The following is a 21,333-nucleotide window of genomic DNA, read 5'->3' on the forward strand; positions in this document are numbered from 1 at the left end:
CTCATACGGTTTCTTATGGTTTGGTCACTGACATTTGTTCCTGTAGCAGCCCTCAGTTGCCTTCGAAGATGGTTTGCTGTCACTGTTCTCCTCCTCAATGCTTCAACAACGACGTACCGGTCTTCTCTTCCTGTTGTCACACGAGGGCGTCCTGACCTTGGTCTATCACGCACTGTCTGTGTTTGTTGGAATCGCTGACGTAATCTGCAAATGACGGATGGACTAACATTTAACCTTCGAGCAGCTTCCGATGGTGAAACATTCTCATTTAGCCACCCAATAGCTCTGGCTCGTTCTTCAATCGTGAGGTGTCGACGTTGTGGCATGTTGAACACAGTGATGCAGTTTCATAGCGACCTGCCTTTATCAACGCAAATTTCGAACAAAAATTCGCATGAAGTTTTTTCACGAAGGATACTAGAATAGGCTTCATATACTAGCCACATAAAGAAACTGTGCACGGAGAAAATATAGATATAAGGGCACACCGTCCACATATGAAATATAGGTTTGAACACAGCAATTATTGGAGACATTCAAACGCTCATGCCCGTGCCATGCGATATGACGTCATTGATGGGGGCCTATGGACGTGCAATGTGTTACTGCACGTGCAACCTGTGCAGCTGTACACAGCATGTGCAACTCAAAATTCGCTGTCACTTTGGAAAGCATGATCTGTGGTCATTCAAACATTCAAAACTTCTCTGGCGCAGACACAAGCATATCACAAGCAAATCATGCCAAGATTGATAGCTGCACAGCGTCATGAAGCCATTGGAATGATCCGAGCGAGAATGAGGCAACAACAGGTGGCAACACATTTCCAATACCATCGTAACACGATATCGGCATTGGTGAGGCGTTATCAGAACACAAATGACGTTGCCGACCACCCACGTTCAGGACGTTCCCGAGTAACGACGCCAAGACAGGACAGATGGATTCGAGTTACACATCTCCGACACAGGTTCCAAACGGCAGTAACGACGTCCAAGACAATTCCTGGACTGCGCCGTATCCATCCCAACACTGTCAGGAATCGTTTACGTCAGTACAGGATTCGACCACGACGCCCTGCCATACGTCCCATCCTGACACACCGTCATCGCGTCAACCGTCTAAGATGGTGTCGAAATCATGTTCGCCAACCTCGAATATGGTGGAGAAATTGTTGTCTTTACAGATGAATCGAGGTTCAACATTTCCCACAGTGACGGGCGCCAACGTGTCTACCGGCATTTGGGAGAACGTTATGCACGCAACTGTATTGTGGAGAGGAATCGTTTTGGGGGTGGCTCTGTGATGATTTGGGGTGGGATAACAGCACGGCACCGAACCCCTTTGGTGTTTGTTCAGGGCAATCTCACCGGTGTTGGCTACAGAGATTAGATTCTGAGGCCTGTGGTCATTCCTTTCCTGCAACGTCATGGCCCGGGATTGACATTTCAACAGGACAACGCTCGTCCTCACACGGCTAGTGTCGCAATGGATTTCCTTCACCATAACAATGTCATGTTACTGCCATGGCCTGCAAATTCCCCAGATCTCTCTCCAGATGTTGTTCAGGTCCCGTTGACATTTTCTAATGGTCCGATCATTCAGCTGCTACAGCGTCTGTATCATTTTGTTCTTGCTGTGTTGTATTTCAATCCAGAATATATTTTCTCCGTGCACAGTTTCTTTATGTGGCTAGTATATATTGTACCCATGTTGGAAACTGAGCCCCAGCTGTCATTTGGCGTGACGAGCTAACGCTTTAACCACTGGGCTACTCCTCCTTCCTTATACAATAAAAACGATCATGAATTAATTGCATCTCATAAAAATAGGCATTACAGTGATCCAAATAACTACAAGTTTTCGCTTTAAATGTAATGAACTGTTTGACATATTCCATGTAAGCGATGATTGTAGTCAAAATTTATATGTAATCTGTTACACCTCTTACCGGGAAAAGATAATTAGCCATACTACTCAGTTACAGTTAAACTTTAAACAAAGTGACATGTCGCTGTGAATGTTATTGTCATAGAAGGTTGGTAAAATCAAACCAAGATCTGATGTGAGATACGATGAAGAGAAATATGATTACGGGTGCATTAACAGATCACTCAACGGTGCCACTGAACATGGGTACAATTAGCTGAACATTATTTGGCGTATTATAAAAAAGGAAAAGTTTGTCAATATCTGATACAAGACACACCAGAAACTGAAAGCATCAGCAACGCCGACGAAAAGGGCCCTATGACCTGCTGTCAGCCATGTCAGATAGCCTGACCACCCCACGTTAGTCGGCCCTTGCAACAAACGGATACCTTTCTTTTCCATTACCTAATCGGGACTATCAAGAAATTAATTACGTTTTAGTGCATATTGGATTGACTGTTTGAAAACGAAAATCCATTTAGATATCTTGATTTTGAAAACGATTATTTCAGAATATGCTCGGACAAAAGAATTTGGCCTCAAATTTTACAACAAAATAATTGCCTATTTGATGCCCTGAGGAGAAATGTGTTCCAAACAAAGAGGAGCAAAAGTGTGTTTCATACATAAGTGACCGAAAACTATTTATCTAATCGTGCAAAGATAGAACAGTCGGGCAAATAAAAAGTAACCCAATATATACATGTATGACATTGTGTAAGCTCATCACCAATGAATGATATTTATTTGTTTATCTGAGAAGTCTTCATCTCATATGCCAAATGTGTTATTTTCTGTTGCAGCCGTGTCTGGAAGCTTAGGATAAATACTGAGCCTTTGATCCTCTAGCAGGCTGTTTCAAGACAGATAGTGCAGGGGAATACCTGTATCCTGGTAACAATTAATGTCATATTTTGAATGTTGAAAACATGTAATAAATACTAATATATTTTCTGGACGTATTTGTTTCAGCTGTGCAGATCTGGCTGGATTCGACCACAATGTGTGATGAGGAATACTCCAGGACGTCTTCCTCACCAAGGTAAAAGAATCTGATATTAAGAAGTCGGATTTAACGAATAGACGGATATAACGAATACTCACAGTTAATGATTCTGAGAGAGCCCACAACCAACAAGGCGGGAAAATGACACAGGCAATCACGAACTGACTAGGGGTTCTTTGGAGTTCGTTAATACGGAGTTGCCTGGAGACTCAATATTCAACTGTCATCTGTTCAAAAAATGTCTTGGTTAAAAGGTAGTATATGTATTACAATGTTTATGATATTTAGTTTTAAGTGGGGCGAGGGCTCAAAACAGAAACATATCCACCTTTCTGTTTTCCTCATCACTGAACTTTGCAAGTAACAGTAAAATTCTGTGTTGCACGTCAATCTCGTCCAACGTCTTGCCCACAGGTGTATTCGTTCGCAGAACTCCGTGCACTAGTGTCAGACCAATGATCATGCGCTTGGTTTGATGGTAACCCTTACTGGAACTTTGTTAATAGCTGGAATATGAACCTAATCAGAAAGACATTAAAAAAGTGTAGATATTGCACACCAAATGCACATACATGTACAACGTTTTAATTTGAAATAAAACAATTTGATTTTATTATGTTATTGTTGTGTTAAATTCTCACTTAAATATTTTATAAACTGACGACTCAAAATGAGAAACGTCGGGGTAATACACCATCGTCAATACACAATTATTTACATGAAGGCACATGGATAATATCTACAAAGTCGAAATAACAATGTTACAACGAGTGCTGATATATGCAATATGGCAATTGAACGTATTGCTATAAGACACCAATAGTTATATATAATACTGTAACGGTTCTGAAGTATTTACGATCAGCGTATGTTTGGACATTCCCAGTAAACTGAGACGCCGTTATATGACCGAAATTCTGTTCAAAGAAGTGTTCAACCAAACTCACTCACTTATCATATCAGTGAAACAACCCAATGTTAAAGTTTTAGTAATATATACTCCTAAAAAAAAAAGAAACATGACACTGACTTTCAAAATGTAATATAATGCGATTATTTCAAAATAGGACACAGAAACCATAATTGAAACACTGTTTGAAGATCAATGTACACAATGTTCAAAACATTAATCGGGTCACCTATACACACACACTTACACGATACAGTTAATGTCACAGGGGTACAGAAATTGTCAGTATCGGCTGTGCATCAATCACCGCTTGACACCGACGACCCATAGATGCAATCAAGCAGTCAATAACACGCTGTATGATGTGCTGCCATTCATGCTGAAGTGCATCAAGAAGCGCCGGAAGAGTTTGGGGCGGTGGATTCCTTCTGCGAACGCGTCGATCCAACTGGTACCACAGATGCTCAGTCGGGGACAAATCTGGTGACCGGGCTGGCCAAGGTAATGTCTGGATGTTGTTGTGGTGTAAGAAGTCCAGACAGACACGTGCAATATGTGGTCGAGCGTTGTCCTGCTCACAGCAAAAAAAGTGTATGTTTCCGTCTTCCGGATACCTTCCGGAAACCTTCCAAAAAAAATGTCAAAATTTGGGGGGTGCATTTTGTTCACTTAAGTGTGAAACACATAAAAAATTAACTTGAAAATACCAAGCAATTTGAAGGTTGTTGAAGGCATCTGGAAGGTTACCGGAAGGTTTCCGGATGCAAATTTTCTTCATGATTTGCTTCTGGTAAAAATTGTTAGCCTGTGCATTACAGGTAGCTGTTGTAATATTTTGGGTTACTTTAATTGTAAATATCCTCCTAAAACATTTTTGGAGAAGACAATTGTTCAATTTCATATATTGTCCTTTTCAGATGTTAATGGTATTTAATGAAGAAACATCAGTTCTCGTATAATGATATCCTTAAATTTCATGTCCAGACTTCCAGTTTGTACTGAGAAAAAGAAAAAGTAATTGACAATGTGCTCACTTGGGCCTTTGGTCCTAGTGAGATGGTAATAAGACTATTTGTAACGGTACATGTACTTCTTATATCCAAAATACTAACTTCATTGAAATTTGCCTCACCCTAGTTTTATGGTACTACAGTAAGCTCTTCCTCAGTTACTGTGAATTCTTTTATTAAAAGGGATTGAGAGTTAATTTGACACTGGAGTTGTAACCACTGCACATATATGTGTATTCAAATAATATAACAACTATGTGCTTAATACTTCACAAATATCTCCAGAAATAGGCATTTTAGTTATAATTGCAGAAATACTTTATGAATGACCCCTTCACTATTGCCTTGATCTTACACTTCAACCCTTCAAGAGTTATCACTTTTGAGTGTGAATTTGACCTTCAATGTCAGTGATAAATATTTCAAAAACATTTCAAAGAGCTATCCAGCACATAAACCAAATATGCAGTCCTTTGGTAGAATTCAACATATCATTGACCAAAATATGGAAGTAATGTAACCAGTATATGTATAAGAGTTATTAAGACTTCTGTAGAAAAGGCAATTTAGGGGAAAATGTAGTATATATAGATCACACACGACCTTTTTCCAACTTCGACCCCTGTCCATAAGTAGAGTTAGACCACAAACAAACTTTTTGTCTGGTTGGGACTTTGACCTTTGACATAACAGATCAATGTGTCATCAGACGTTTTCAGAGCAAAGGAAACATGTGTTATTTATCTTGAGATGCCCAAGCAATGCATGGTTTCATAAGATAAGTGTGGCTATTAAACTGATGCAAAATCATGAAACATCCCCATTTACACAGCTGGCAAATGAAACATAAGCAACAATCAAATTATCAATTTCTTTTATTCATATGCCTATAGTATATCGCACATTGAACAGTGTTCACATGATGGTTCCTGATGCAGTATGCAATTTCATCTTATTCTTCAATACTCATAACAGAGTATGATAACTGTTCGCTTGACAGTACCTACGGATTATGTTCACCAGTTCAGAGAACTTACTTTCCCTCAATCCTCCTTTTCTTTCTATATTGCCATGGATGAACAGGAACCAGGATGAGGGGATACCAGTTAGACTCTATCTCTGCTGCATTGTGTTAGTAGATTGTGAACTTTCCATTTGGTGTTTGGGTCCACATTTAAAGACAATAAGTCCCATTTATCATTCCTTTCAAGTGTTTACCATATGGCTCAAGACAAGAATTTCCTGAATGTCCTGGAAGAATTCCACTCCAGCTTGGCATTGGTTGGTCTTCTTACATTAGCCAGACCAGCCTTTGTGTGTCCCAGTACCATTTGGCATACAACTTCTCGGTCGGCCTCGATTGAAATAACAGGACCTTCGTCATCGCTGTCTGCTAATCACCTCTGATATCTGAAGGGGTGCAGCCTCTGTTTAGGACTCCCTTGTCTCGTCCTTCCAGACTGTCAACCTGGAGTACTCATCCAGGGATCTCAAGCAGGACTTCAGTTTCTGCAGCATTATGTAAAAAGATTTTAGCAATCAAAAAGAATTGTTGCCACATGTACTTACAGATTGAAGGCAGCAAAATCACTTAAGTTGTCATATGTGAGTCTTGTTATATGCTAAACATTTAAGATAATCACATCTCAAATCTCAACCAGACAAACCAGTGACTAATGTTATGAACTCGGTCCAGACAAACTGATGATAACTATAATGGACAATATCCCACATCACAGTGGTATGATAACATGCTATCAATGAGCCTACTCAATCACTACGTTATCTATTAATTAGGCTTGGGATGCTGGGAATCTTTTTAAGAGATGTCATTTAATGATTGTTTCAACTCATCAACATGGAAAAATATATATTTACAATCCTTGTCATATAGCCAAACTATTGCTGGATGCAGTGTTACATAAATGAGTTGGCTTTAACACTGCTTTGAACAGTATTCCAGATATATCACCGCATGTTAGCTTGATGTGGGAAGAAAGCCCTAAGTGATGCAGGTCTTTGATGAATCCCACAAGCATGTGTATAATGCTGACAAACCTAGCAACATAATCGGGGAGAACTAGGATTTGAACCCATGACTATAGGTTTCTTCTAAGCCCAAGAGATGCAACTCTGCACAGAAAATTGTAGTGCCTTAGATAATAGGACATCCGTGCCTACAGCGATAAGGAACAAACTGAAGACATATTTGCAATATAACCATATGAACCAAACAGAATAATTTCAAAATATTTACCACTCACTGTTGCTCTTCTATGGTCTTTCTTTGCATTGATGCTGCACAGATGACTGTCTCTTTTATTCATCCGGACATTCTACAAACATAAGTAGCATTCACATCACAGAAAAATGTCCAAACTGTACATGTTGTACATTTGATTCAAATGATTCCGACTTAGAACTACCCTAATCATAATAATTCATGTCAAACATTCAGAGATGACATTTATCCCCATATTTAACAAATGTCAAAACAATATTTGGACAACAAAGTCAGGGTCATTCAACACATACATTACATAGGAAATAACTTGTTCGAGGTGAATATCATTCCATGTATTATTGCCAAATTTTCTTGAAATGCAGATTAATGCAATGCAGTATTTACTTTTATTTCTAGGCTATTTGTTTGGCTTTTCCATGGCACTGTTTTGACAGAGATCTAACCTTGATATGACACTTTGTTCAGAAATGATATAAATAAGAGAATACTTTATTATTCCCGAGAAAATTTGGGTTACATTGTTAAGGCACAGAGAAACAAGCATAAGATTCATGATTTAAGTTAAATACACTCGACCCGTGAAGATTCCGGGGTAGAATAGGTCTTCAGCAACCCATGCTTGCCGTAAAAGGCGACTAACGAGATCGGGTGGTCAGACTCGCTGACTTGGTTGATGCATGTCATTGATCTCAATTCCGTGGCTCGATGCTCATGATATCAATCACTGGGTTGTCTGGTCCAGATTTGATTATTTACAGACAGCCGTCATATAGCTGGAATATTGCTGAGTGCGACGTTAAAACAACAAACCAACCTAAATACACTCATACATATACACACAAACACAACATCCAAACACCAGGGTTAGAAATTGGCACTAGTCATTTTGACATTATAAAGGTTTTGCTATATGCTATCATTTTAGGACTAGTGGACTGAAAGTGTTAGTTCCTACCGCTGCAAACACTAATCAACTAATGAATTGGGTGGTCAGACTAGGTTGTCATCATACTGGATCTTGGCATGGATCTGGTCTGGTCCATGTTCAATTATTTACAGGCTGCCATCACAGAGCTGGAGTATTGTGAGTGTGATGTTTCACATTGCATTGAAATATACCATGATGAATACATGTAGTTTGTATTTATCACAAACAAAAATACTCACTCAATACTTGGTATCCTCCCTGAGGATGTCTGTGAACCTCCCCACAAACCCTGAACATACTGAAACAGAAAACAACTAACTTGTCTTTATCCTTTCAATGTTTCAGTGTGAATTTGTTAAAGATTGATAAGCTGTCATTATGATCCATATCTGACGTGGGGATTCCGGGTTGGAATTGGTCCCCGTGAACCTATGCTAGTTGTAAGAGAGGGTTATACTATAAAGGGAAATAGCACCTCGCCTACTATTGCCTGGTGAAAACAGCACCTTGTTATTTTTTTTTACCTTGGGTCTGAATATGCCCGAATACATGAAATTAAACTTGCATGGTCACTTGTAAACACAAATAACTGAGAAATGTTCAAAAAGGTTTACATTAAAAACTAGCATCTACTCGCCGACTCTGATTTGGAGATGCAACTAAACTTATTGTGAAAATATAATATGCTTTGATTTCTTTGAAGTAATATAAATGCAATTAAACTTGCAAACACAAATATTTGTTAGATGTTAATCACCTAAAAATAGTTTACATTAGAAATAAGCCTCTGCTCAAATTTACTCATGATTCTGTTTGGGAGGTGCAACTAAACTTATCATTGAAAGATCACATGCTTTGAAGTCTTAAGTAGCTTTATTCAGATTAGCTCAATGTCAAGCTGAAACTGAGTCTGGCGAAAATGTCAAGAAACTGGACAACGGGTATACTATATATGTCATATTTATTTTAATAAGTAGGAAATAAATAGTAATTTTATAAATTCATTTCATTTATATATCTTTCGGCCAGGAATCAACATGTCTCTCCAGATAACAGACAGCAATTAGTAGCCCTTTTTGCCAAAACAAGGTGCTGTTTTCGTTTTGCTGAGGTGCCGTTTTAGCCTCACCCATAAGAGATAACCTAATAGATCAGGTGATCAGGCTCGTTGACCTGGTTCAGGGCATCTGACAGTGACCATCTAACAGTGTGGATTGATGTTCACAATATCAATCACTGGATTGTCTAGAATTTGGGGCCTACCTTTAGAATACAGTACCTAACTTTTCAAACAGGTCACAGTACCCTGTGGTGTAATACGTAGTATTTTGTTGCCTGACACACTGGCAAAACAATGCTTTGTGATGTCAGTGGTCATTGGATGTGCATATATATGCTCTTTTCAGTGGTCTATCGTCTCCACACGCTATGTTGTTGCATAAGTTTTAATTATTTGTTTACTAAATATTGTTTTAAACATATTTATTTCACAACTTGTGAACTGGATGGGTAAACAAGCAAAAACTTATTTGAATACCGCTCCAGAATTAGAATACAATATGATATGACAAAAGTACAGTCAAGGAATACAATTATATACATGTTCTTATTATAGAAACTACGTTGTCGGCGCTGTCAGGTCGCATTTTTAGTAGTAATAGTGTACTGCAATATACGGCAAGGAATAGTATTATAAATTTAAGATGCTATGTAAAATCACAAAACCTATTGGATAGCTGAATGTAGTCTTGTACTGATTTAAGTTTATTTTTGACGTCCTTTCAGGATTACCTAATAGAATTGAATTTAGATCATATCCCTTAACATAATAGTACATATTCTGTCTTAAATCATTGTAATTTGGGCATATGAGAAAGAAGTGAAGTGCATCTTCAGTGTGATGGCCACAGCTACATGCAGGATTATCTTATAAATTTTGCCTGCGGATGCACATTTTATAACAAGTGCTTGTTTATTTTCTATATGCTTTTATTTCATTTTTTACTTATTACAGTGGTTAAAATGATTATAAATATAAATTGAAACTTATAATGTGCAATAAGCGGGTTATAGCTGAAACGACACCTTAGCAAAACGGCACTGACTGGCGAAATACTCGCCGAAAGCGAAAACAGCGATTATTACTTGACGAAAATGATACCTTATTTTTTTTTTACCTAGGTAAAATAAATGAAATTAAACTTGGATAGATAACTTGCAAAGACCAATAATTGTGAAATGTTAAAACAAGTTTACATTAGAAATTAGCCTCTACTCCAACTTATCCTATACCCGACTCAATTTATTGTGATAACATGCTTTGAAGTAAAATATATGGAATTAAACACACATCGTCTCATACAAACACAAATACATGTAGTTGTTAAACGTTGAAACACGTTTACCCTCGAAATTAGTCCCCTACTCCTGTTTACTCACCGACTCTGATTGGCAGACACAGCTCACTTGTTGTGAATGTATTTTTCACATTAAAGTTTAAAGTACTCAATGTCAAGCTGAAACTGTATTTAAGAATCCTAACATGGTGCTGTCAGTTGTTTAGATTGAGGGTGGTTTGTAATGCGGTTCGATGTGTGAGGTAGTGTGTGCAGTGGATGAGTGCGTGTTCTGGGGTTTCTAGTTTGCAGTGTGGGCAGTTACCTGTAGTGTGTTTTTTAAATTTTTTTAGGTGGTTATTTAGGTTGGTGTGTCCTGTTTGGAGATTAGTGATTACTCTGTCGATTTTTTTTGATGGATGGAGATTTTTTGGTTTGGTTAGTGGTTTGCTGAGCACTCTTTTGATTTGGCTATTTGAGTTTAGATATAGGTTATGCCATTTTTTGTGATTTTTTGTTTGTTTACACTTTTAATTTCTGATTTTGAGATGGGTAAGTTTAAGCTTATTTCTAGGATTTTGGTTTAGCTGCTTTATCGGCGTTTTCATTACCGTATATTCCTACGTGGGCGGGGATCCACAAAAAGGTTATTTGTTTGCCTGCCTTAGTTAGGTCGTTGGAGCTTTTAAGTATTTGATTTATTAATTTAGGTCGGTTTTTGGTATTTTTGTTTTGGAGGGCTTGCAGTCCACTTAGGGAGTCGGTAAGTATTAGGATTTTTTTGTGGTTTTTGGATTCTTGATTGTGGAGGGCTGAGGCAATGCCCATTAGTTCTGCCGTGAATATTGATTGGTTATTTGGGAGTCGGAAGGATTGTGTGGTTTTAGTTGGTTGTGTGGTATGGACTCCGAAACCCGTGTGTTTGGAGGTCGGATCTGAGGATCCGTCCGTGTAAATGTGACACCAATTTGGCCAATTTTTGTGTATGTATGCTAGTGTGGTAGTTTTAGCTATGTTTGGGTCGGTTTGTTTATTTATTTGGCTAGCTAGTGTTGTGTTTATTTTGGGTATTTTAAGTTTAGGGGTGAAGATATTTGATTGTTTGCAGTTTTGTTTAAGATTTTTAATTTGGTGTTCATTTAGGTAGTTTGTTATTCTTTGGGATATTGGGGTAAGTAAGGGGTGTTTACGAGCTAGAGCTTGGTTTTTAGAGCTGATGTTTTGGTTTATTAAGTTTTGGATGAGAGGGTTTGATTGGGACGCGGCCCAGAAATTTAAGCTTCGGTGTTCCCTGCGTAGACTTAGTGGCATTTCTCCTGTTAAGGCCTGAAGTGAGGTGTAGGAGGTGCCATGTTGAGTGCGTGTAATGAGTTTGAGAGCCTGATATTGTATTGAGTCAAGTTTTTTAGATAGAGAGTTGTTTAGGGTGTTGTATATGGCACAGCCGTAGTCTTAGTTTTGATCTAATTAGGGATATGTAGAGAGAGGTGAGTATCTTTGGAGGCTCCCCAGTTAGAGCCAGTTAGGCATCTTAGGGTGTTTAGGTCTTTACTGCATTTAGTTGTTAGGTTTTGGATGTGAGCATCCCAGGTGAGATGTTCATCGAAAATAAGTCCTAAGAATTTGGTTTGTTTTTGAAATTTGATTGTTTGATTGTTTAGCTGGAGGATTGGGGAGGCGGGTTTCATGTTTTTATGTTTGAATACTATTCCTGTTGTTTTTTCTGAGTTTCTGAGAAGCCCCATTTGTCACTCTAGAAGCAATACTAAACTCACAAAATAAACTAGAAAACTTCAAGGCCTTAGGCGTATTCTTAATCAAAACGGAACTAATAAAACGCATCTAAAAACATAATAACCTACCAAATCAAAATCACATAAACAAACATCCACCATACCCAGCTCCCTTAGTTCTCCTCCCCAACCCCATCGGCATCTATTCCAAATCAAAATTCCCAATTTCTATATAAGCAACCCCTAAAGCCCCCTCTTGGGTTGCACAGACCGCCTTCGCCCCCTTCGGAAACACATTAAATGGCCTGGCCGGGCCCGTGTGCGAAATACGCATCAGTCGGAAAGCGCACGTTAAATCTCCAAAGTAAGTAAGTGCTGTCAGTTGCAGTTTGTACTCCAAGCGAGCAACACCCCTCCAAGCCTCCAGAGCCTCCTCAAGCCCACGCACAGCACCGCTGATAGCAAGCCCAGGGAGTACTTACTTATTTTGGAGATTTAACGTGCGCTTCCCGACTGATGCGTATTTCGCACACGGGCCCGGCCAGGCCATCTAATGTGTTTCCGAAAGGGGCGAGGGTGGTCTGTGCAACCCAAGAGGGGGCTTTAGGGGTTGCTTATATAGAATTTGGGAATTTTGAGATTTGGAATAGATGCCGATGGGGTTGGGGAGGAGAACTGAGGGAGCTGGGTATGGTGGATGATTGTTTGTTTATGTGATTTTGATTTGGTAGGTTATTATGGTTTTAGATGCGTTTTATTAGTTCCGTTTTGATTAAGAATACGCCTAAGGCCTTGAAGTTTTCTAGTTTATTTTGTGGGTTTAGTATTGCTTCTAGAGTGAGAGCCTTGTTTAGATTGAGGGTGGTTTGTAATGCGGTTCGATGTGTTAGGTAGTGTGTGCAGTGGATGAGTGCGTGTTCTGGGGTTTTTGGTTGTTTGCAGTGTGGGCAGTTACCTGTAGTGTGTTTTTTTAATTTTTTTAGGTGGTTATTTAGGTTGGTGTGTCCTGTTTGGAGTTTAGTGATTACTCTGTCGATTTTTTTTGATGGATGGAGAATTTTTGGTTTGGTTAGTGGTTTGCTGAGCACTCTTTTGATTTGGCTATTTGAGTTTAGATATAGGTTATGCCATTTGTTTGTGATTTTTTGTTTGTTTACACTTTTAATTTCTGATTTTGAGATGGGTAAGTTTAAGCTTATTTCTGGGATTTTGAGGGATAGTTTAGCTGCTTGATCGGCGTTTTCATTACCGTATATTCCTACGTGGGCGGGTATCCACAAGAGGGTTATTTGTTTGCCTGCCTTAGTTAGGTCGTTGGAGCTTTTAAGTATTTGATTTATTAATTTAGGTCGGTTTTTGGTATTTTTGTTTTGGAGGGCTTGTAGTCCACTTAGGGAGTCGGTAAGTATTAGGATTTTTTGGTGGTTTTTGGATTCTTGATTGTGGAGGGCTGAGGCCATGCCCATTAGTTCTGCCGTGAATATTGATTGGTTGTTTGGGAGTCGGAAGGATTGTGTGGTTTTAGTTGGTTGTGTGGTATGGACTCCGAACCCCGTGTGTTTGGAGGTCGGATCTGAGGATCCGTCCGTGTAAATGTGACACCAATTTGGCCAATTTTTGTGTATGTATGCTAGTGTGGTAGTTTTAGCTATGTTTGGGTCGGTTTGTTTATTTATTTGGCTAGCTAGTGTTGTGTCTATATTTGGGTATTTTAAGTTTAGGGGTGAAGATATTTGATTGTTTGCAGTTTTGTTTAAGATTTTTAATTTGGTGTTCATTTAGGTAGTTTGTTATTCTTTGGGATATTGGGGTAAGTAAGGGGTGTTTACGAGCTAGAGCTTGGTTTTTAGGGATGATGTTTTGGTTTATTAAGTTTTGGATGAGAGGGTTTGATTGGGACGCGGCCCAGAAATTTAAGCTTAACTGTTCCCTGCGTAGACTTAGTGGCATTTCTCCTCTTAAGGCCTGAAGTGAGGTGTAGGAGATGCCATGTTGGGTGCGTGTAATGAGTTTGAGAGCCTGATATTGTATTGAGTCAAGTTTTTTAGATAGAGAGTTGTTTAGGGTGTTGTATATGGCGCAGCCGTAGTCTAGTTTTGATCTAATTAGGGATATGTAGAGAGAGCGGAGAGTATCTTTGGAGGCTCCCCAGTTAGAGCCAGTTAGGCATCTTAGGGTGTTTAGGTCTTTACTGCATTTAGTTGTTAGGTTTTGGATGTGAGCATCCCAGGTGAGATGTTCATCGAAAATAAGTCCTAAGAATTTGGTTTGTTTTTGAAATTTGATTGTTTGATTGTTTAGCTGGAGGATTGGGGAGGCGGGTTTCATGTTTTTATGTTTGAATACTATTCCTGTTGTTTTTTCTGAGTTTCTGAGAAGCCCCATTTGTCAGCCCATTGTTGTATTTTATAAAGAGATTTTTGGAGTAGATTTTTGGCCATTTTCATGCTTTTAGTGCGGATCCAGATGGCTCCATCATCCGCGAATTTTGATGTGTTTACTTTAGGGGATAGACCCTCGAATAGATCGTTTATCATTATATTGAAGAGGGTGGGGCTGAGGATACTGCCCTGTGGAGTGTCATTTTCTAGGGGACATTGGTCCGATAGAGTTTGGTCTATACCCACGGTTATTTTACGATTGTTTAGGAAGTCCTGGATGTAGTTTATTATCTGACCTTTGAGTCCTATTTTTTTTAAGTTTTTGTATTAGCCCATCGTGCCATACCATGTCGAAAGCTTTAGAGAAGTCTAAGAAGATGCCTGTGGTATGTTGTTTATTTAGTTGTCCGGTCTTAATATCTTGTTCTAGTCGGGCGAGGTTATCTAGGGTTGAGCGGCCAGGAGTGAAACCGCTTTCATCTGGGTTTATGATGTTATTTTGGGTGAAGTAATGTTGTAATCTATTTTTAGCCATTGATGCCATTACTTTACATAAGTTTGAAGTTAGGGATATTGGTCTATATGAGTTAGCTTGATTAGCTGGTTTATTAGGTTTAGGGATTGGTATGACTGGGGCCTGTTTCCAGGGAGTAGGAAGCTGTCCGTTTAGGTAGATGAGATTGTATAGTTTGAGTAGTGCCTGGAGTAGTTTTAGGGGGAGTTTTTTAATTATTTGGTAAGAGGTTAGGTCTAATCCTGGAGCTGTGCCCTTTTTCCTGTTTTGGATTACGTAGAGGAGCTCCTCCATTGTGTAGGGTTGATTTATTTCTAGATTGTTATTGTTTGATTCTTTTGTGGGTTTGTTTTCTGTTTTAAGTTTATCTTGGAATTTTTTACTGAAGTTGATGTTACTTCTAACGGCCGAAAAGTGGTTGGCGAGATTATTTGCTTTTTGGGCGGGGTTGGTTGAGTTGTTAATGTTAGGGTTTTTTTTATGTCGTTTTAAGCCTCTAATGGCGTGAATTTTGCGCCAGACCGTTCTGGCATCTGTACGGTTATTTATACCTTCGCAGAAGTTTTTCCAGTCTCTACTTTTGGCTATTTGGACTAGTTTTTGAACCTGGTGGTTTAGTTCGTGGGCTATGTTTAAATATTTGTAGTCGCGTTTTGCTTTATTGAAGGCTGATTTACGTTTTCGTCTAGTCTGTTCTATTTCCTCATTCCACCATGGTACCGTCGGTTTGCCTGTCTTAGATGTTTTGAAGGGGATGGAGGTTTTGGCTGCGTTTATTATATAGTCTGTTAGGTTTTTACAATAGGTTTCTGGATCATTATTTTCTATTTCGTTTAAGTTAGCTTCGTTGCAGATATCTTGGAATTGGTCCCAGTTAGCTTTATTGTAATGGAATTTTGGTTCTTGGTTTTCTGTTTGGATTGGTACGTTTGTATTTCCTATGGTTATGTTTGTGGGGAAGTGGTCACTACCTAGCGGGACGTCGTGCACTTCCCATTGAGTGCTTTGGGCTAGATCTGCGGTGCATATGGTTAGGTCGATAGCCGACATTTTTTGGTTTATCTTATCGTACCTCGTGGGTTGGTTGCTATTAAGGAGTACTAGGTCGTTTGTTTCTATCCATTCGGAGATTAATTTGCCATGATTATCTATTTTATCATCTATGCTCCATGTAGGATGGTGAGCGTTAAAGTCTCCTAGGAATATAGTAGATTTATCGCTTATTTGGATAAGTTTGTTTAGATCCTCAGGTTGGACTTTTTGTTCCGCCCAGTGGTAAATATTTATGATGTTTATGTTTCGGTTATTTAATGTGATTTTAATGCCGTTGGCTTCTAGGTCTGGCGTGTCTATTTTTATTTCTTCGTAATTTATATCTTCCCTGATAAATATGATTAGTCCTCCTGCGGCTCTTCTTGTTTTCGGTTTAGCTCTGTCAGTTCTAACTGAGTTGTAGTTAGGTAGTGTGAATTTGGATTTTTTTGAGAATTTGGTTTCCTGTATACAAGCAATGTGAGGGCCTTTATTTAGTTTAAATTTAGTTTTTAGTTCATGGCCGTGGGAGGTGAGTCCGTTGGCGTTCCACTGAAAAATATTAAGTTCTTCCATTATTGGTTTCGGGTGATTGGTGATTTAGTTTTTATTTTTTATTTTATTCGGTGAGTTCTTTTAGATGGAGGTTAAAGAGGAAGAAGGGAAGATCGGTTAATTTTAGACTGAAAGCTACTTTGTGGAAAGATTCCATACTAGCTTTTGGTGAGTTTTGACTATGCATGTATGCTAGGAGTAAGGTGAGGTTATTTAGGTTTGGGGTATTGGCTGGGTAGGAAGTTTGGTTTGTTTTAGTTGGAAGAGTGTCTATTGTTTCCTCAGTAGTGGAGAAATCTTCGTCATGGGTTGGATTATGTTTAGCTGGTTGAGTTTCCATGGGGGAGGCATGTGATGTGGAGGGTTGTGAAGGTGTTGGCGGGATGGGTGTAGCTGATGTTTTCTTAGTGTTTGTGTTTTGTTGTTGTGCTTGCTTGTGGAAGAGTGTTGTTGCCATATGGGCTGTAGGGTGCTTGGATGAGGGTCGTGTTGTGGTGGTCATTTTGAAGTTTGTTTTGCATGCGGGGGTTGATGTTTTGGCTATGTGAGATGTGGGAGGGTTCGTGGTTGGTTGAGTGGCTGCTTGTGTGTGTGAGGTGGGTGCGGTTTCTCGGTAGGGGTCCCAGACAGAGCTGTCGGTTATGGGTGTGGTGTTTGTGGGATGGTGTTTGGGTGTGGTGTAGGGAGGAGTGGTTTAGATGCAGGTGTAGCAAATTTTCGTGTTTGGATTTTGGCCGTTTCTATGTTTATGTGTTTGTTGGCCTGCTGGGTGAGTGTGTGTCTGTGTGGGCATTGGTTTGAAAGTGAGGTGTGTTGGGTGGATTTGCAGTGGATGCACCAGGGTGTGCATGTGCCTGGGCAGTCTGTTTGTGCGCATTTTTTACATTTAGTTTTAGGGTATGTGCATTGGGAAGCAGTGTGGTTGTATTTGAGGCACTTTGAACATTGCTTAACCTGCTTTATATAGGGTTTGACTTCTAAGGATATGTGTTTGGGGGCTTCGGGGAATTTAGCGGGTTTTTTAAAGTTGATTATGACAATGGAGGTTGGGACCGTTTTTCCGTTTCTAGTCGAGGTTATTCTGCGCGTGCTGGTGATTAGGGGTTGAGGGTTTTGGTCTTGGTTTATGTTAGCTTGGTTTATGTTAGTATAATTGTAAGTCCTCAGTTGTTTCCCTTGGGTTAACCCTAATTACGCCTCGTGTATATTGTTGCCAATTAGGTGTTTGTTTGATTACCGTGACGTGGAATATTTAAGTTATTTTATTTGCTGCGTTGTAAGATTCTCGGTTAGGAAAAATTATCTGGTATCCTTTGTTGGCTTTTTTAATATTGTTGTAATTTATTTTTTGTCGTTTGAACCAAAGTCCTATTTTGTCTGCCGAAAGTTCTAGTGAGAGAGTGGTGCCTGAGCCTGCTGAGAAGAAGTAGAGGGCGAAGGTGGTGAGGAAGGCGGCTGGGGAGGGTGTTGGCGATGGAGGTGGAGTGGATGTGTCGAGTTTGCGTTTTTTAGTGTTTTGTGGTGGCGAATTAGCTGGTTTGGTTGGGGTGGTGTATGTCGTGTTTTCGCCATACTCGGTCGGGACAATGTTTTCGAGTGACCTCCCAGAAGTGTTGTGCGCTTCCGCAGGCGTGGGTGAGTAAGGAGATGGAATGTCTGCGAGTGTGGCGTTGCGGGTGTCAGTCATATTGTTTGTGTGTTGTGTTGGAGAGCGTGTGTTGTGGTGAGTGGTGGTGGAGTGTTTTGGGGAGGTGAGTTGGTTTGTTGTTTTTACTTGGTGAGTTGTGTTTAGGAGGCGGAGGAGGTTGCGGTGGTTATTTGTTGTTGGTTTTAGTAGGAGGGTTTGGGAAATGGATTATTTATTGAAGTTTGATTCTGGAAGGCTGGGATAAGGTGAGACAAGTGGAAAGCAGGGATTAAGAGATATTTAGTCGAAGGAGTGGAGGTATGTGAGTCGTGGGCGTGGGTGGTGAGTAGGAAAGAGCGAGCGCTGTGTTTAGGAGAAGGGGGGATTAGGTGTTTTTTGTTTTTAGGAGTTGGGTCAAAGGGTGTGTTTGAGTGGTGGGCGTGGGTAGTGAGTAGAAATGAGTGCGAGCTGTGTTAGGGAGATTGGGTAGGATAAGGTGTTGGTTATTTAGTGTTGTTGTTTTTTAAGGATTTAGGGGTTTTATGATTAATTCGGTGAGAGTGATTTTATGACACATGAGTGAGTATGTGAATAAGGATAACGTGTTAATTACCGATGATGGAGTTTCCTTGGCTGGTTATCAGGCAATGCTCTGTGCTGGCTTGGGAAGTGTTGCTCGCTGGGAGTACAAACTGCAACTGATTGTCTGGCCAAGACTCGTTTATTTACAAACCGCTGTCCTGTAGCTGGAACACTGCTAGGTTCGGCGTTAAACAACAAACAAACAAACGGTGAGAGTGATTGTAAAAGTATGTGAATAAGGCTGAAAGGATGACGTGATAATTACCGATGTTGGAGTTCTCCTTGGCTGGCTATCAGGCAGTGCTCTGTGCTGGCTTAGGAGGTGTTGCTCGCTTGGGGTACAAACTGCAACTGGCCCAGGGAGTTACTTACTTACTTACTTACTTACTTACTTACTTACTTTGGAGATTTAACATGCGCTTTCCGACTGATGCGTATTTCGCACACGGGCCCGGCCAGGCCATTTAATGTGTTTCCGAAAGGGGCGAAGGTGGTCTGTGCAACCCAAGAGGGGGGTTTTAGGGGTTGCTTATATAGAATTTGGGAATTTTGAGATTTGGAATAGATGCCGATGGGATTGGGGAGGAGAACTAAGGGAGCTGGGTATGGTGGATGTTTGTTTGTTTATGTGATTTTGATTTGGTAGGTTATTGTGTTTTTAGATGCGTTTTATTAGTTCCGTTTTTATTAAGAATACGCCTAAGGCCTTGAAGTTTTCTAGTTTATTTTGTGGGTTTAGTATTTCTTCTAGAGTTAGAGCCTTGTTTAGATTGAGGGTGGTTTGTAATGCGGTTCGATGTGTTAGGTAGTGTGTGCAGTGGATGAGTGCGTGTTCTGGGGTTTCTGGTTGTTTGCAGTGTGGGCAGTTACCTGTAGTGTGTTTTTTTAATTTTTTTAGGTGGTTATTTAGGTTGGTGTGTCCTGTTTGGAGTTTAGTGATTACTCTGTCGATTTTCTTGGATGGATGGAGAATTTTTGGTTTGGTTAGTGGTTTGCTGAGCACTTTTTTGATTTGGCTATTTGAGTTTAGATATAGGTTATGCCATTTTTTGGTGATTTTTTGCTTGTTTACACTTTTAATTTCTGATTTTGAGATGGGTAAGTTTAAGCTTATTTCTGGGATTTTGAGGGATAGTTTAGCTGCTTGATCGGCGTTTTCTTTACCGTATATTCCTACGTGGGCGGGTATCCACAAGAAGGTTATTTGTTTGCCTGCCTTAGTTAGGTCGTTGGAGCTTTTAAGTATTTGATTTATTAATTTAGGTCGGTTTTTGGTATTTTTGTTTTGGAGGGCTTGCAGTCCGCTTAGGGAGTCGGTAAGTATTAGGATTTTTTTGTGTTTTTTGGATTCTTGATTATGGAGGGCTGAGGCCATGCCCATTAGTTCTGCCGTGAATATTGATTGGTTGTTTGGGAGTCGGAAGGATTGTGTGGTTTTAGTTGGTTGTGTGGTATGGACTCGGAAACCTGTGTGTTTGGAGGTCGGATTTGAGGATCCGTCCGTGTAAATGTGACACCAATTTGGCCAATTTTCGTGTATGTATGCTAGTGTGGTAGTTTTAGCTATGTTTGGGTCGGTTTGTTTATTTATTTGGCTAGCTAGTGTTGTGTTTATTTTGGGTATTTTAAGTTTAGGGGTGAAGATATTTGATTGTTTGCAGTTTTGTTTAAGATTTTTAATTTGGTGTTCATTTAGGTAGTTTGTTATTCTTTGGGATATTGGGGTAAGTAAGGGGTGTTTACGAGCTAGAGCTTGGTTTTTGGGGCTGATGTTTTGGTTTATTAAGTTTTGGATGAGAGGGTTTGATTGGGACGCGGCCCAGAAATTTAAGCTTAGCTGTTCCCTGCGTAGACTTAGTGGCATTTCTCCTGTTAAGGCCTGAAGTGAGGTGTAGGAGGTGCCATGTTGGGTGCGTGTAATTAGTTTGAGAGCCTGATATTGTATTGAGTCAAGTTTTTTAGATAGAGAGTTGTTTAGGGTGTTGTATATGGCGCAGCCGTAGTCTAGTTTTGATCTAATTAGTGATATGTAGAGAGAGAGGAGGGTATCTTTGGATGCTCCCCAGTTAGAGCCAGTTAGGCATCTTAGAGTGTTTAGGTCTTTACTGCATTTAGTTGTTAGGTTTTGGATGTGAGCATCCCAGGTGAGATGTTCATCGAAAATAAGTCCTAAGAATTTGGTTTGTTTTTGAAATTTGATTGTTTGATTGTTTAGCTGGAGGATTGGGGAGGCGGGTTTCATGTTTTTATGTTTGAATACTATTCCTGTTGTTTTTTCTGAGTTAAGGGAGAAGCCCCATTTGTCAGCCCATTGTTGTATTTTATTAAGAGATTTTTGGAGTAAATTTTGGACTATGTTCATGCTTTTAGTGCGGATCCAGATGGCTCCATCATCCGCGAATTTTGATGTGTTTGCTTTAGGGGATAGGCCCTCGAATAGATCGTTTATCATTATATTGAAGAGGGTGGGGCTGAGGATACTGCCCTGTGGAGTACCATTTTCTAGGGGACATTGGTCCGATAGAGTTTGGTCTATACCCAC

General features: G+C 39.8%; 1 protein-coding gene and 1 long non-coding RNA gene across 2 annotated transcripts in view; both read right to left on the minus strand.

Annotated features, from left to right (window-relative positions):
* The window catches only part of LOC139451708 (salivary peroxidase/catechol oxidase-like), an 89,784-nt gene that overhangs the window by 14,270 nt on the left and 54,181 nt on the right, over positions 1-21,333 (minus strand). The window lies entirely within an intron of this gene.
* LOC139452540 (uncharacterized) lies at positions 6,315-8,323 on the minus strand. The gene is made up of 3 exons (XR_011652377.1): positions 8,271-8,323; positions 7,123-7,194; positions 6,315-6,367 (listed from the first exon to the last, which is right to left on the minus strand). It is a non-coding gene; the product is annotated as an uncharacterized lncRNA (long non-coding RNA).

The sequence above is a fragment of the Haliotis cracherodii genome, unplaced genomic scaffold, assembly GCF_022045235.1.
Source record: "Haliotis cracherodii isolate W230 unplaced genomic scaffold, xgHalCrac1.p SCAF_9, whole genome shotgun sequence".
NCBI classification, from domain to species: Eukaryota; Metazoa; Mollusca; class Gastropoda; order Lepetellida; family Haliotidae; genus Haliotis; species Haliotis cracherodii.